This window comes from Adiantum capillus-veneris, chromosome 4, assembly GCF_014529385.1.
Source record: "Adiantum capillus-veneris isolate H3 chromosome 4, ASM1452938v2, whole genome shotgun sequence".
In the NCBI taxonomy this organism is placed as follows: Eukaryota; Viridiplantae; Streptophyta; class Polypodiopsida; order Polypodiales; family Pteridaceae; genus Adiantum; species Adiantum capillus-veneris.
Genome location: NC_140934.1, coordinates 44752438 through 44768457, shown reverse-complemented (window position 1 = coordinate 44768457; position 16020 = coordinate 44752438).

The following is a 16020-nucleotide window of genomic DNA, read 5'->3' as shown; positions in this document are numbered from 1 at the left end:
ATGACAAAGACAGTTCCACTGCAAGTCTTCGAGGACATTAAAGTTCAAACTAAGCATGGTCTAAGTAAGAGAAAGATGTTGTCACTCAAACAAGTGGATTTAAGTGAGCTGGCAGGGAGGATAAAAGACGACATCAAAATCTTCATCGAGCACAATTTCACTTACAGATGGCAGGCACATCAATACAGAGAATTTTTGAAGGTGTTTCCTTCAGATACCATTATATCTATAGTAGACTTTGCTGAAAATTACTCGTTCAAAGAGAAAAATGAAGTACAATCCATGCATTGGCATACATATCAATGCACCATCCTTGTTCACATAACGTACATGCGTGACAACGAAGATGACAGTATTATCAAGCATATGCATTTCTACATCTTCGATGATAGGCAAAATGATACGCTATTTGTCCAGCGTTGTTTTCTTCTTTGCGATCAGTGGCTTAAAGACCAGAGGCTGAATTTCAAGAATCACTGGGTGTGGTCAGATGGTGCAGCCTCGCAATTCAAGGCTGCAAGGCCATTTTACTTTGTTGCTAGATATTACCAACTAACAGGTACAGAGATGACATGGAATTTTTTTGGCTCTGGCAATGGCAAGGGGGAGCATGATGGCGCTGGCGCTGTGATAAAGAGAGCCCTTACACATGAACAACTCAAGAGTAATGGAGTTGTTCTTAGGAAACTGCAGACGCGGTTGCATTTTTGACGAGAACAATGTCCAATGCTGCATGTAGCTCTTATGCACAATCCACTAAAGCAGGTCCTACTATAAACAGGAAATTTTGGCTAGTAAAAGAGACAGAAGTGGATAGGTCTAATCTATGGGGTTGTGAGAGAGTACCAAGATCTCGATCACTCCATTGCATTTCAGGCTTTTGTCGTCATGATCCTACTCAATTAAGGACCAGGCGGCTTTCTTGTTTTTGTGATGCTTGCATGAAGGGCCATTGGAGGACTTGTTCCAGCAAATCATATGCAGGCAAGTGGACACATAAGGCATTGAAACCACTCTCTGAGGTAGCAGAAGAGACTGAGGTACCAGAAGATGAATCTGCAATGTTTGAGGGATCCCAGGATATGCTGAGTGAGTATCTCATTGAAGGTGATAACTTTGCATTCCATGCAGACGCTGGCAATGCAGAAGGTGTAGAGTTCTTTCTTTTGAGATGTACAAAGATAAAGTGGATGACAGATTGTATCTTAAGAGATAAGTGGAAAAACAAATGTGATAAAAACACTTATGTTGTCACAGGGTGTTATTATCAACAGCAAGAGGGGGACCCAAATCACTACACTCTACTTGATGATAGGGGAGTTACTAACCTGTACTCTCACCTTGTTTGGGCAATCAATTTTGACATGCCTTTGGTAGATGCTACCTCAAAGACATATTATTTATCTCCGGAACTACATGAAACCATTTACAATGCCATGCCCTATGAAGCAGCATGATACCTATTTAATAGGCTTATATTATGTTTTATATAGCCTTCACCATTCAATACCTCCTTACACATGTCCATTGTGCTATGTATCACATAGCACACAACCACACAGAGCACATAGCATAGAATCACACACATTTCAGATAATGAGGTTACTATTGTGAACATGTTGCACCTTGAAAAAATTTAGCCAAGATATTTGTCGGAAACGATTGGGAAGAAAACATTATCAAGAGCATCCCATTCACTTTCTTGATGAATTTCAGGTAAACATGTCTCATTATTACAATCATCTCACTCTTATGAATAGCTACCCATTGGGTGTTATGGAGTTGTGTACATTCTACTGAAGCGGTCCGGGGCGGGCAACAAGAAGAGCAACCTCTAGACACCCTTCAAGGCTCCCGTGTTGCTCAATGGGGCTAGGGCACAACACAACACAAACCAAAACAACAAACCCCTAGCCAAATCCCAACTACACAAGGGGCACCACCTAGTTTAAGAGCGAACTAGGACGCAAAAGAGGAGAATCGTTAGAGCAACCCACAAACAAGCAAGGAATTTACACTAACCCTAACACCAATGGAACACTCTCACACACTAAAACACGAGAGAGAGAGAGAGAGAGAGAGAGAGAGAGAGAGAGAGAGAGAGAGAGAGAGAGAGAGAGAGAGAGAGAGAGAGGTGGTGCTCGGGCTGCTTTGAAGTGTATCGTTAATGATCAAGCAAACATAAATATATATATGTAAGAAAGAGAGAGAAGAGGGAAGGGGGTGCTTGTGCACTAATGCCTTCTTACAAATCTGTCATGAACAATCAAAGTGAGATTAGTATTTGTTCAACATAGCCTGAGTAAATTACACCACAACACATCACAAGAAAAAAGCCACCCCAATCACTATCTTAACACTAGGTTGGTAATGGGACACTTTTATGTCCTGGGACACTTTTATGTCCTGTTAAGTGACCATTTTACTTGAATTATGCCAAGAGTGTCAAAATGGATTTTGAGGTGCTATCTGTCTAGAAAGTTGTCTCATGAGCTGAAAAAAACTCGACATTTTTTTGGAATATCAATTCCATCTTTAACCTTGTCCTTGCACAACATTTCACAACCTAAACTGTGTGAAAAAACGGGTCCTATTTTTGGCTTTTTTCAACTTTTTGCAACTATACCACTTTAGAATTCATGTTTGTGAGGTCTATAATGCTAGAGAACTATCTTTAGTAGTCCTCAACATGTCTTGATGCTTCTAGGGAGAAATAAATGTTAAAGTTGTAAGTTATGACCAAATTACAGAAATTGTCAAATCCTGTTTTTTAGCCAATTTTAGCTCTTCTATGATTTTTTTGGTGGCTTTCATGATATCCAAATGCACTTTTGATTTTCTATGTCGCATATTGTAACATAAAGCTAATATTCCTTGAGTTTTGGGGCACCTAATACCCTATTTTGCATAGTAGACAACGATGGTTGATTTTTTCAATTATAGAAGAAAACAAAACATTCTAGTATATCAAGTATAGCTTTTTCAATATTGTTAGTTTCTTGTGACAACTACATGCATTTTGTAGGTAGTAACCATATCTAGTCATAAGGATCAAATTTGGCTACATATTGAATAGTTTCTATGGGATTCTACAACTCATAATGTTAAACCCAGTTTTTTCATGCTTGCTGTATTTAGTACTTCATCTTTGTCCCCAAGATTCCCCTTGGTAAGAGATGTATTATTCTTTTGACATGCTCCATGGCTCCTTATGAACCTAAAGGACAATAGGGAACTAAGAAAACATGCATATATTATTTGTATTGAGCATGGCTATAGAAACTTTGATGATAGGTTGCAGAATGGTAAAAATTCAACTTTTTTGTACCTATTTTTTTTGACAAAATAAAAAATACTGAGTGAGAAGCAATCATATGTTCTGATCACCAACCCATTGAAGTTAACTAGGGAATTTATCTCAAGTCCTACAAAAATCCATAATCTTATTTTTATGCAACAAAACGTAAGAAATGACTGTTTTGATGAAAATGTACTGGTCCATCAATTTTGGAGGCTTGGTGTGACCAAAAGATGAGAAATTTTACAAGTTTATTATTTTTTCCATGTGTAGTAGGCCTTGAACTATAACCTCATGAAAGGATTTTACAAAATGAGTGGATCTACTATGGTTTTGGAGGTTTTTTTCAAAACCCTGAAAGGACACTTTTATGTCCTATTAGGTTACCAACCTAGTGTTAAGGCCAGGGGAGTCCTCTCCACCCTGTCGCCCTCTTACAGCATGTGGCATTTATGGCTAAATTGATAACAATACCCGGAGACAAGCTATCAAGAACTTAAATAAAATACCAAGACACTTACACATCATTATTGTCCATGACTTCACGTTGGAAGGGAGACAAGGTATCCATGCTTAGTCCAAATTCACCCTCCTTGATTCAACAAATGTTGGGCTTACTCTAGTAGGAGAAATGATAGATTTCCTACTCTCAATTTAATGATCACTCTCTCTTACAATGGCATAGAGTTCCCTTGCTAATCACCCCTAATACAACACATACATATGCCTAATGCCAATGAGATTCCACTCAAGAGGTTGAGCTTGGCTTCTCAAGCTATAGCATAGTGCTCTTTCTTCTCCCCCCTTTTTGTGCTAGCTATACCCTCCTTTTATAGCAATTTTGAAGGCTAGGGTTACTCCTCTAACCATGGTTGGGTTAGATTTTTAGCAATTTATCTAATTTCTTTTGCTTGGAATTATCAAGAAGTTGGTGGGGAAAGAGAGAGGAGAGAAATGGAGGTGATAGGACTTTTCATAGTGGGTTAGTGTTAGTAGAGTTAGTATTAATTTACAAATGGAATTGGATATTTACAATGGGAGTATCCATGTAGGATACAAATAAGAAAGAGAAACTCTTAAGAGGTAAGAAAAGGTGGATTTCTTACAAGGTTGATGCTCCAAGTGTCTTGAGTAGGGCCAATTTTGACGCTTGTTGACGGTCCACTAGCTTTGACGGTACATTTTTTCTCCACTCTTGACCTTCCTTGAGAGACAAGGTAATTGAAGCTGAGTAATCAACCACCATGATGCTGTCTTTTAGGAGAAGAGGCTGAATTTTGTGGTTTTTTTGATAGATATGGGTAATTTGGAGGAGGAAAAATGAGACTAGGTGGTCAATTTTGGAATGGAATTGTGTGTGGGAGGTATGAGTTCACCATAGTTTCTCTTATTCTTCAAGGTTGAGGAGAAGGTGAGTAGGGTGCACAGAGGAGTGGTGAGAGAGGTGGGGATGATGAGTGGATAAGTGTGTGTGAAAGAGGAAAATGATAAAGTGGAAGAGAGAGTGTGGCTACATAGCATGGGAAAACTGGGGTCCACTAATAAAATCATAGCTCACAGCTCGTAGCTCAAAAAAATATGAAAAAATTTGAGGCAAAAGTTCAACCCACGAGCTACTACTTTTTTTTGTATTACCTTTTCAAATTCGGAGAGCAAGTGAGCTTTAAAAATTTAGCAAAATCGACCGTTTTTTTCCACTGCACAAGGTCCTTGTGGGGTCCTTCTTTGGATGATTCTTTTGAATACCTCCAAGAGTGAGCCCTCCATAGTGCATGTATGCATGCCACCTACCCTTGACCTTATTTGGTAGGTCTATAATTGAAGATATTGTTGAGATCATGATATAAGTGAATAGTACAACTAAGAAAATCAAATATTGAGGGGTCTAAAAAATATGTACATGTCAAATATAAATAATATAAGTGGAAAAAATATAAAGGGGTCAAAAGAAATCTCTCTCATTATGAGGCTACCATAAAAAGATAAATATTTTTGGTGTTCTAATTTTTTAGAAAAAAACAAAATAGATGTAGGAAGGGAAAAATCACAATAGTGAAAAAATATACTCATAAATAAAACTAGTTTGTTTGGATTTTTTTTGGGGTGGAGTTACACCAAATATAAGAGAATCTTACATGAAAATATTTCTATATGGAATAAAGAGTATGAAAAATGGTAAGAAAAATTGTGGTAATGGTGAGGCAATGTACAAAGCATAAATAACACACACCTAGGTAGAAATATTTAAATAAATACCAAAATAATTATGAAAAAATCTTTTATTTAGGCCCTATATACAAAGAAATATTTACATACACATGGGCCATAATATACTTATATTTTTTATATTTTTTATTTTTTTGGCTCAACTAGCCCAATGACTAGCTAATTGAGGGTTTTTTATTTCAGTAAGGAGATATGGGAAAAGTCCCCTAACTCACACGCACCTATATACAGTGAAAGGGTGAGGGTAACCACAGTGTTTGAGTGATTTGATAGGGAGAGATAACTCACTATGGCAATCACAGAGAGCCGAAAAACGGTATCATTAGCCCTCCCCCAGGATGATGGTATATTCATGTACCATCATAAAGAATCTTTTCCAAAGAGAGTGCTTCAGAGTCCTTGACAAGATCTTCATTGCTTGGCCCCTTGGAATTTATGTTTGTGTTACACTCATGCTTCATGGAACAATACTTACATGGGATAGCTGCCTTTTGCTCTGGTAGATCCTTTGGTAGAAGGCGACTCAAGTAAGGCTTCAAGCGATAGCCGTTTACCTTCCTGGAGTGCTCTTTCCCATTCAAGTCCATAAGTTGATAGTAACTTGAATTGAAAGCCTTCTTGACTATGTATGGCCCCTGCCATCTTGTTTCAAATTTGGCATCAAAACGATTATCGAGTCGATTGTCATACCTTAGCACAAGATCTCCTTCTTTGATGCCTTTGTCCTTCAGTTTCTTGTCAAGCTTCTCCTTTGGCTGTGTGGCTTTCCTCTTATAGCACTCGTATGCTGCTTCTCTTTTCCACTCAAGCTCAGCTAAGGTAAGAAGTCGATCCATCGATTCTTCTTGATCATCTTGTGTTGATTTGCCATGAAGTCGCATTGTTGGAATTTTTAGTTCAATTGGCTGTAAAGCCTCTTGACCATAGACCAAGTGAAATGGTGTGAACTCCGTGGCTTCCCTATATGTGGTTCGATACGCCCACAAGGCACCATCCAAGAAGTCATCCCACAACATTGTCTTGTTTTTCACCATCTTTCTAATGATGCCTGCAATGACACCATTAGCTTTTTCTACCAAACCATTTGATTGGGGATAGTAGGGTGTACTGTGACGATGTAGAATGCGAAGTTCTTCACAGACTTCTGTGAGCAATCCCTTTCTAAACCATGGACCATTATCAGAAACAATCTCCAAAGGTGTGCCAAATCTACAACAAATGTGAGTGTAGACGAATTTGCTCACTGTCCTTTCATTTACCTTTGCCACACTTTGTGCTTCCACCCACCTAGTCATATAGTCTACAGCCACTAGAATGTAGAGTTTACCATTTTTTGTCCTAGGCAGAGGACCCATAGCATCAATGCCCCACTTTTCAAAGGGTCCATTTGCAAGCACAATTTGCCTTGGACCATAAATCAATCTTCTATTCCCATTTACCTGACAATTGTGACAACTTTTACACCAATGTTGGACATCCACATGCAGACTTGGCCAAACATACCCCGCAAGCAAAATCTTCTTCACAATTAATTCTTGGGAAAAATGACCACCACATGCATCTTCATGCAAACCTTTTAGAATAACTGTAATTTCCGCGATAGTTGGTACTCTTTTGCACACTTTATCCTTCCCTCTTTGATAGAGGAAGCCTTCTAGGAAGAGATACATGCTTTCCTTCTTCATGAGTCTCCTCTTCTGAGCTTTTGTGAAGTCTGGTGGAAACTCACCCTCCAAAATGTAGCCAATAATGGGAGCCAATGACTCCAATCCCTGGTATCTCGGTTGCTTGACAGCTGCTGCCACCATGATGACTTGCACTTCTCTCTCAACACACATAACTGCTTGTTGTGCAAGTAAATCGGCATCTTCATTTTGTTTCCTCGGAATATGATATAGTTGCACTTCTTCAAATTGATTAAACATCCTACGAATGGCATGAACTTTTGTCCTTAAGCTTTCATTCTTGCATGCCCAAATGCCTAAAATCTGTTTAACAATGAGAAGCGCATCTCCCTTTACCATGAGACGTTTTATCCCTTGGCCAATGCATATCTTCAAACCATGAAGTAGTGTGTCGTATTCTGCTTCATTGTTGCTAGTTGAACCTAGTAGATTGACCTTCTCTTTCATGACCACCTCTCCACTTGGGTTGAGCAACACTAGCCCTCCCCCTGCTTTTCTTGTGGTTCAACGAAAAGCTCAATCAAAGAACAAGGTAAAAGCATTAGGAATACTTTTTGGTGGTGGCAATGGTAGGGTCTTTACTTCAGGCACCTTAATCTCCTTTTCATGCACCCTATAAGTGAGAATCCCTGCCAATTGTGCATGCACACTATCTTCTACCTTGAAAGAGTATTGAAACTCTTGCAACTCCATAATCCACTTTGAGATCCTAGTACTAAGATTCATTTGAGATGACACCCAAGGGAACAAATTTTCTGCAGTGAGAATTACAAAAGGTTTTGGTAGCAGGTAGGATCTAAACTTTCTCATCGCAAACATGAGAGAAAGCATCATGAGTTCTGCTTCTGCGTAGTCTCTCTCCAAAGCATTCATGACCCTACTAGCAAAGTAGATGGGTCGCATCCTTGTACTGTGGGGATCTTGTTGTAGCAACACAACACCAATTGTTTCCCTTCCAACACTGGAGCTAACAAAGAATGTGTACTCCCAACAAGAAGGCATGAGTGTTGGTAGCTCTGACAAAATGACTTTAATGTTACAAAAATACTCTTCAAGCTCATCAGACCATGCAAATTCTACTTGTTGTGTCAACTTTTGCAAAGGATGAAGCAACTCCGAGGCTAAGTGAATGAAGCGTGACATATACTTCACCTTCTGAATGAAAGAGATGACCTCCTTAAGACTCTTCGGTGATGGGATCTCAATAAGAGCCTTTGCCTTTGAAGGATCCACTTCAATGCCTTTGTAAGAAACTTTATGACCAAGCAAGATTACTTCATCCTCACCTATATGGCACTTGTCGGGGTTGAGTTGACCTCCCATGTCGTAGAGCTTCTTTAAACCTTCTTCTACCCTTTGTAGATGCAATGATTTTGAGCTATAAATACAGAAATCATCAATGAACACCTTAATTGACTTTCCAAAGAATGCTTGAAACACCATATTCATGAAACGTTGGAATGTTGCAGGAGCATTTGTCACACCAAATGGCATGACTCTAAAAGCATAACCACCCCAAGGAGTGATAAAGGTTGTTTTCAATTGATCCTCCAATGCAATCCCTATTTGAAAGTAACCTGAGTAACCATCGCACATAGTGTACTTCTCATGACCAGCTACCTCATTTAGTATCTCATCCTGGAATGGGAGGGGAAAGTGATCTCTTTTTGTTGCCTCATTGAGGGGACGGTAATCCACACACACCCTCCACTTGCCATTTTTCTTAGGAGTGACAACAATAGGAGAGACCCACTCTGAATTCTCCACTGGATAAATGAAACATGCTGCTAGAAGCTTTCTTACCTCCTTGAGTAGAGCCTTCTCCTTTATAACTCCTAGCCTTCGTAGCTTCTGAGCTTTAGGTGTGGCCTCAGGCTTTAACTCAATCTTGTGTTGAACAACATCTACCCCACGCACGTCGGTGTAGTCTTTAGCAAAAAGCCTAGGAAACTTCCTTAGCACACATTTGAACTCCTCTCTTTCATCCTTTGTAAGTGTTGTTGATAGCATACCTTCCAGCATCCCTTCATCTTGAACACCTTCGTTCTCTTGAGGACCTACCTCCTCCAAGCCTTGACAAGAGGTCTCTTGGTTGCTTGGCTTAAACCTTACCCCCATGACTTTGATGGAAGACTCCTCTTCAGTAATGTTGCCGCTACTTTCTTCTTCTGAAGTGCTATCGGTCCAACCTTCTTCCGTCTCACTTTGAGATGATTCTTCATGGAGCTCCTCTTGGCGTTGCTCCTTCATGTCAAAGACAACCTTCTTATGATTGTCGTTCCTGCAAATTAGCTTTCCACTCTCCCAATCCTGCAAAGCTCGCATTTTCATTAGCCATGGTCTCCCTAGGATAAATGGGTAACCATTTCCTTTGGTAGACATGACATAGAAATCCACTGCCTTCTTAATGCCAAAGGCCTCCACAAAAACATTTTTACAAATGCCTACGCACCTAGCCTTGCTATTGTTTGCCATCTTGACCTTAGTTTCAGGTGTCTCATGGATGTGTATGCCTAGTTTTTGCATGAGTCCCTCTGTCATGATGCAAATTTGTGCACCCCCATCCACTAGACCTTTCCTAACCAATCTCCCTTTTATGTAACAATCTAGCACAGGTGTAATGTCCTCATTCATTTCAACTTGTGCAATTTTTACAACAGGCACACTCTCTTTTACCTTTCTCCTAGTGCTAATTGCCCTTGTTAAATCCCTCCTAACTTGTGGACATAATGCAAGAAATTGAGGCCATGAGATATCAGGACCCTTACCTCTCATGTCTTCCAACAGGTTGTATGGAGCCATTCCATGTCCAAGAGGGAAGTCTTGGAGGTTGATACAACGTCGAGTCCTCTTAGCCTCCTTGGTCTCCTTTGCCTTCTTTTCTCGTCCGTGGTCACTTTGTGATGTAACTCCTTCTTTCTCCTTACCTTTCCCTCGGCCACGCTTAATGCCATTTGCTTCCATGTCAACCTCTCTTGAATTTGTCACCTCTACCACATGCACGTTTGGGTCTGGCAAAGGTGGAACTCCTTCCACTCCTTGTGGAGGTGGTCTTGCTCCATTTGTCCTTTGTATAAGCCGTGGTTGCTGACTAGTTCCTTCACCTGCATTCATCACTGGGTAATTCAAGTTAGGTCTCCCTGGCTCCCCACGGGGCCAAGGACAATTATACATCCCATGTCCAGACTCACCGCAATTCCAACATTGCAAGACTCTCCTAGTTCGTGGCTCTCTCTCTTCTGACTTCTTTGCTTGTCCCTTTGGACCAACAACTTGTGCAAGGTGAATTGACAGGCGGCTTAAAGATTCATTTAACTTCTCAATCACTTCAGCCGTTACCTCAGGAAGCTCCCTAGATGTTGATGCTTGTGACTTACCTTTGGGTCTAAGACCTTCTATTGGAACCTCTCCCCTTAAGCACTTGAGTTTCCTATACTTCTCAGCAGCCCTAGTTTTTGCTGCATCAAAAGTAGCAGGTGCACCCGCCTCAACTTTTACCTTAAGGTCAGGAAAGAGTCTGGCTATGAACCTCTCCTTCTTTAGAAATTCTGCACCATCACCAGGGTTAGCAACATTTCGTATCCATAGAGCCCAAAGACGTAGAAACTCTTGCTTGTACAAGTAGTAGTCATCTAAGTCTTTTTGCTTATGAGAAACAATGTCTTGCCATAATTTCTGAGTGTTTTGGGGATCAAAGAATTATTTCTTGAAACGATTCAAAACTTTCGTGTAATTCCCTTTAACTTCCTCAGGAAAAGAGTCAAACCAAGTGCTAGCATCTTTCCTAAGGACCACCTCAAACATTTCTACACGTTCTTGATCAGTTACTATCCTCTTGATATGGCAAGACATCTTGAAATTCGCTAGAAATAATTCTGCATCCTCTCCAGGCTCTCCAAAGAAAAGAGGATATCCAGACATTTGGCGTTGGCTCTCCATTGAATTGATTTCAAAGTGATGCGTTTTTGTTTTTTCTTTCTTTAAAAGATTTACACAATAATATTTTCTAAATTGCAATCTATTTTACAACAAAATAAAAATATTCACATCAAATGACCTATGATAATCAATAAGAGGTAGAATGACAAGGTTTGGTGATGCGAGAATTTCTCCTACTCTTTGGGCACCAAATACCATACGTTGTTGAAAATGGATTTTTCTACTAATTGCAATGTTTACTCTAATGTGTGGAGTGAAATGAAAGGGGAAAACCTGTATTCCTAGGCCATTATCCATGGTCTATGCATACCTAATTCTTAAAACAAAACAAAAATATAGACGTCCAAACTAAGGTCGTACCTAATGAGAGGCAAAATAAAAGGATTTACTGATGCGTTTATCTCTACCAACCTAAGAGGACCTAAAATTCTACGAATAACTCGCTGAAATTGCAACTTAGTACTAACAATTATGTGTACCTTTTGCCTTGCAATGGGAATGAAGGGATCATACAAATTCTCGTGATTCATGCAAGCTACTTGATTATGCTAAAGGTTGAGCCTTCACAAAACATACACAAGCCTTTCCTCCATGGGGGCACCAATTTGAAGTGGTCCGGGACAGGCAACAAGAAGAGCAACCTCTAGACACCCTTCAAGGCTCCAGTGCTGCTCAATGGGGTTGGGGCAGAACACAACACAAACCAAAACAACAAACCCCCAGCCAAATCCCAACTACACAAGGGGCACCACCTAGTTTAAGAGCGAACTAGGACGCAAAAGAGGAGAATCGTTAGAGCAACCCACAAATAAGCAAGGAATTTACACTAACCCTAACACCAATGGAACACTCTCACACACTAAAACACGAGAGAGAGAGAGAGAGAGAGAGAGAGAGAGAGAGAGAGATGGTGCTCGGGCTGCTTTGAAGTGTATCGTTAATGATCAAGCAAACATAAATATATATATGTAAGAAAGAGAGAGAAGGGGGAAGGGGGTGCTTGTTGCACTAATTCCTTCTTACAAATCTGTCATGAACAATCAAAGTGAGATTAGTATTTGTTCAACATAGCCTTAGTAAATTACACCACAACACATCACAAGAAAAAAGCCACCCCAATCACTGTCTTAAGGCCAGGGGAGTCCTCTCCACCCTGTCGCCCTCTTACAACATGTGGGATTTATGGCTAAATTGATAACAATACCCGGAGACAAGCTATCAAGAACTTAAATAAAATACCAAGACACTTACACATCATTATTGTCCATGACTTCACATTGGAAGGGAGACAAGGTATCCATGCTTAGTCCAAATTCACCCTCCTTGATTCAACAAATGTTGGGCTTACTCTAGTAGGAGAAATGATAGATTTCCTACTCTCAATTTAATGATCACTCTCTCTTACAATGGCATAGAGTTCCCTTGCTAATCACCCCTAATACAACACATACATATGCCTAATGCCAATGAGATTCCACTCAAGAGCTCCTTCTCAAGAGGTTGAGCTTGGCTTCTCAAGCTATAGCATAGTGCTCTTTCTTCTCCCCCCTTTTTGTGCTAGCTACACCCTCCTTTTATAGCAATTTTGAAGGCTAGGGTTACTCCTCTAGCCATGGTTGGGTTAGATTTTCAGCAATTTATCTAATTTCTTTTGCTTGGAATTATCAAGAAGTTGGTGGGGAAAGAGAGAGGAGAGAAATGGAGGTGATAGGACTTTTCATAGTGGGTTAGTGTTAGTAGAGTTAGTATTAATTTACAAATGGAATTGGATATTTACAATGGGAGTATCCATGTAGGATACAAATAAGAAAGAGAAACTCTTAAGAGGTAAGAAAAGGTGGATTTCTTACAAGGTTGATGCTCCAAGTGTCTTGAGTAGGGCCAATTTTGACGCTTGTTGACGGTCCACTAGCTTTGACGGTACATTTTTTCTCCACTCTTGACCTTCCTTGAGAGACAAGGTAATTGAAGCTGAGTAATCAACCACCATGATGCTGTCTTTTAAGAGAAGAGGCTGAATTTTGTGGTTTTTTTGATAGATATGGGTAATTTGGAGGAGGAAAAATGAGACTAGGTGGTCAATTTTGGAATGGAATTGTGTGTGGGAGGTATGAGTTCACCATGGTTTCTCTTATTCTTCAAGGTTGAGAAGAAGGTGAGTAGGGTGTAGAGAGGAGTGGTGAGAGAGGTGGGGATGATGAGTGGAGAAGTGTGTGTGAAAGAGGAAAATGATAAAGTGGAAGAGAGAGTGTGGCTGCATAGCATGGGAAAACTGGGGTCCACTAATAAAATCATAGCTCACAGCTCATAGCTCAAAAAAATATGAAACAATTTGAGGCAAAAGTTCAGCCCACGAGCTACAACGTTTGTTTGTATTACCTTTTCAAATTCGGAGAGCAAGTGAACTTTAAAAATTCAGCAAAACCGACCGTTTTTTTCCACTGCACAAGGTCCTTGTGGGGTCCTTCTTTGGATGATTCTTTTGAATATCTCCAAGAGTGAGCCCTCCATAGTGCATGTATGCATGCCACATACCCTTGACCTTATTTGGTAGGTCTATAATTGAAGATATTGTTGAGATCATGATATAAGTGAATAGTACAACTAAGAAAATCAAATATTGAGGGGTCTAAAAAATATGTACATGTCAAATATAAATAATATAAGTGGAAAAAATATAAAGGGGTCAAAAGAAATCTCTCTCATTATGAGGCTACCATAAAAAGATAAATATTTTTGGTGTTCTAATTTTTTAGAAAAAAAACAAAATAGATGTAGGAAGGGAAAAATCACAATAGTGAAAAAATATACATATAAATAAAACTAGTTTTTTTGGATTTATGTTGGGGTGGAGTTACACCAAATATAAGAGAAGCTTACATGAAAATATTTCTATATGGAATAAAGAGTATGAAAAATGGTAAGAAAAATTGTGGTAATGGTGAGGCAATGTACAGAGCATAAATAACACACACCTAGGTAGAAATATTTAAATAAATACCAAAATAATTATGAAAAAATCTTTTATTTAGGCCCTATATACAAAGAAATATTTACATACGCATGGGCCATAATATACTTATATTTTTTAGTTTTTTGGCTCAACTAGCCCAATGACTAGCTAATTGAGGGTTTTTTATTTCAGTAAGGAGATATGGGAAAAGTCCCCTAACTCACACGCACCTATATACAGTGAAAGGGTGAGGGTAACCACAGTGTTTGAGTGATTTGATAGGGGGGGATAACTCACTATGGCAATCACAGAGAGCCAAAAAACGGCTATCACTACTATATGTGATATATAGCCAAGTAATGTGTCAAGATAGTCCATTGTCTCTACCTACGCTATTATGTGTGCTATATTGTACAAGTGTGTGTAATAATAGCCCAATGTCCCTGTCTATGCTATAAAAGGACTCTATTGTAGTAAGATAGCAACATGTGTGATATACAGTAAAAGTGTGTGTATCACATAGCACAATATTCCTGTCTATGATATGATGTGTGGTATGTGAAAGAACTATATTACATATTGAGAGCACTATGTGTGCCATATAGAGTAAGTGTGTGTAATAAGAGGCCAATCTCCCTATCTATGCTATTATGTCATAGTATTTCTTGCAGTATAAGTGCTATATAGCGTAACTATGTGTAATAATAGCCCGATGGTCCTGTCTATGCTATTATATGTGCCATGTAGCAGGACTCTATCGGAGTATGACAACATCATATCAGCAAAATAAAATTACATCATATCACCAAAATAAAATTACATCATTCAATCATTAAGTTTAGAGAACTTTGAACAGGTCAATTTTTTGTATAGTAATCGCAAGTACATTCAGTGCACAAAATGCTGTATACATGATTCCATAACCACAATCAACCTTCCTTACATAATTCTCGTTGACTTCTATAGTGGCTGATGACACAAGCAGACACACTCTCCGAAGGATTTTCAAATTGGTTCATCTTTGCATAAGCATTAGGACTGGGTGAGAATGTCCACTTGACTAACCAAGGGAACAATGTGGTAACCAGGTAAATTGGGGACTGGCAAATATCTGTTGGTTCAAATGAAGTAGGACAGACACAAGTCCCGGGAGGGTTAAGCAGACACTTGTAGAGTGTGTCATCCACCACCAGTGTATTATCAGAGTTGAACTTAGGATGGTGCTTCCAAAAGTCTTTCAAACACTTGATAAATATGGGCTTTGCGTTATCTCTACATGGAGGGATCCCAGGAACTTCATTTAGATTGAAGCTCGCCTCTCGACACCCCTCTTGAACAATAATATCAAGGAAATTTTGTTTGTTCAGCCTAGGAAATCATGCACTCAAAGCAAGTGCTAGATTGTCTTGGGTCATGCAGCTCCATAGTGCAACTTGTGCTCTTTGCAGCAGTGCATGCAAAAATATTGATGCATTGGGCTTGACCACATATTCAAATTGCATCTTTCCTGTAGCATTTGGCGCAGTGACTACCTGATACCTTGATCTTGCCTAATTAGGAATACTGCTTCTCACTATTCCTTTGTAGAAGGAGACCTTATACCTCCTTATGAGAAGCCCATTCACATCCAGTATGATGCATAAATTGTCCCTTCTCTTCTTGTCCTCAAAAGACGCAGAAGGCAGTGCAACAATCTGTACTGGCATTACCACAAGACACGGCCTCTCTTGCCTCTCATATTCATGTCCATTTTTGGCCTCTTTATCAGCATTCTTTGTACCTGCCTCATCTGTATCTGTAGCAGCCGCCCGACCCATAGGGACCTCTAGACTTTTACCTTTGGTATTCCCAACAGTGGGATCTGTACAAGACTCATTTGTATCATGTGCAACTGCCTCTATCGTGTCCACAACAGCCAT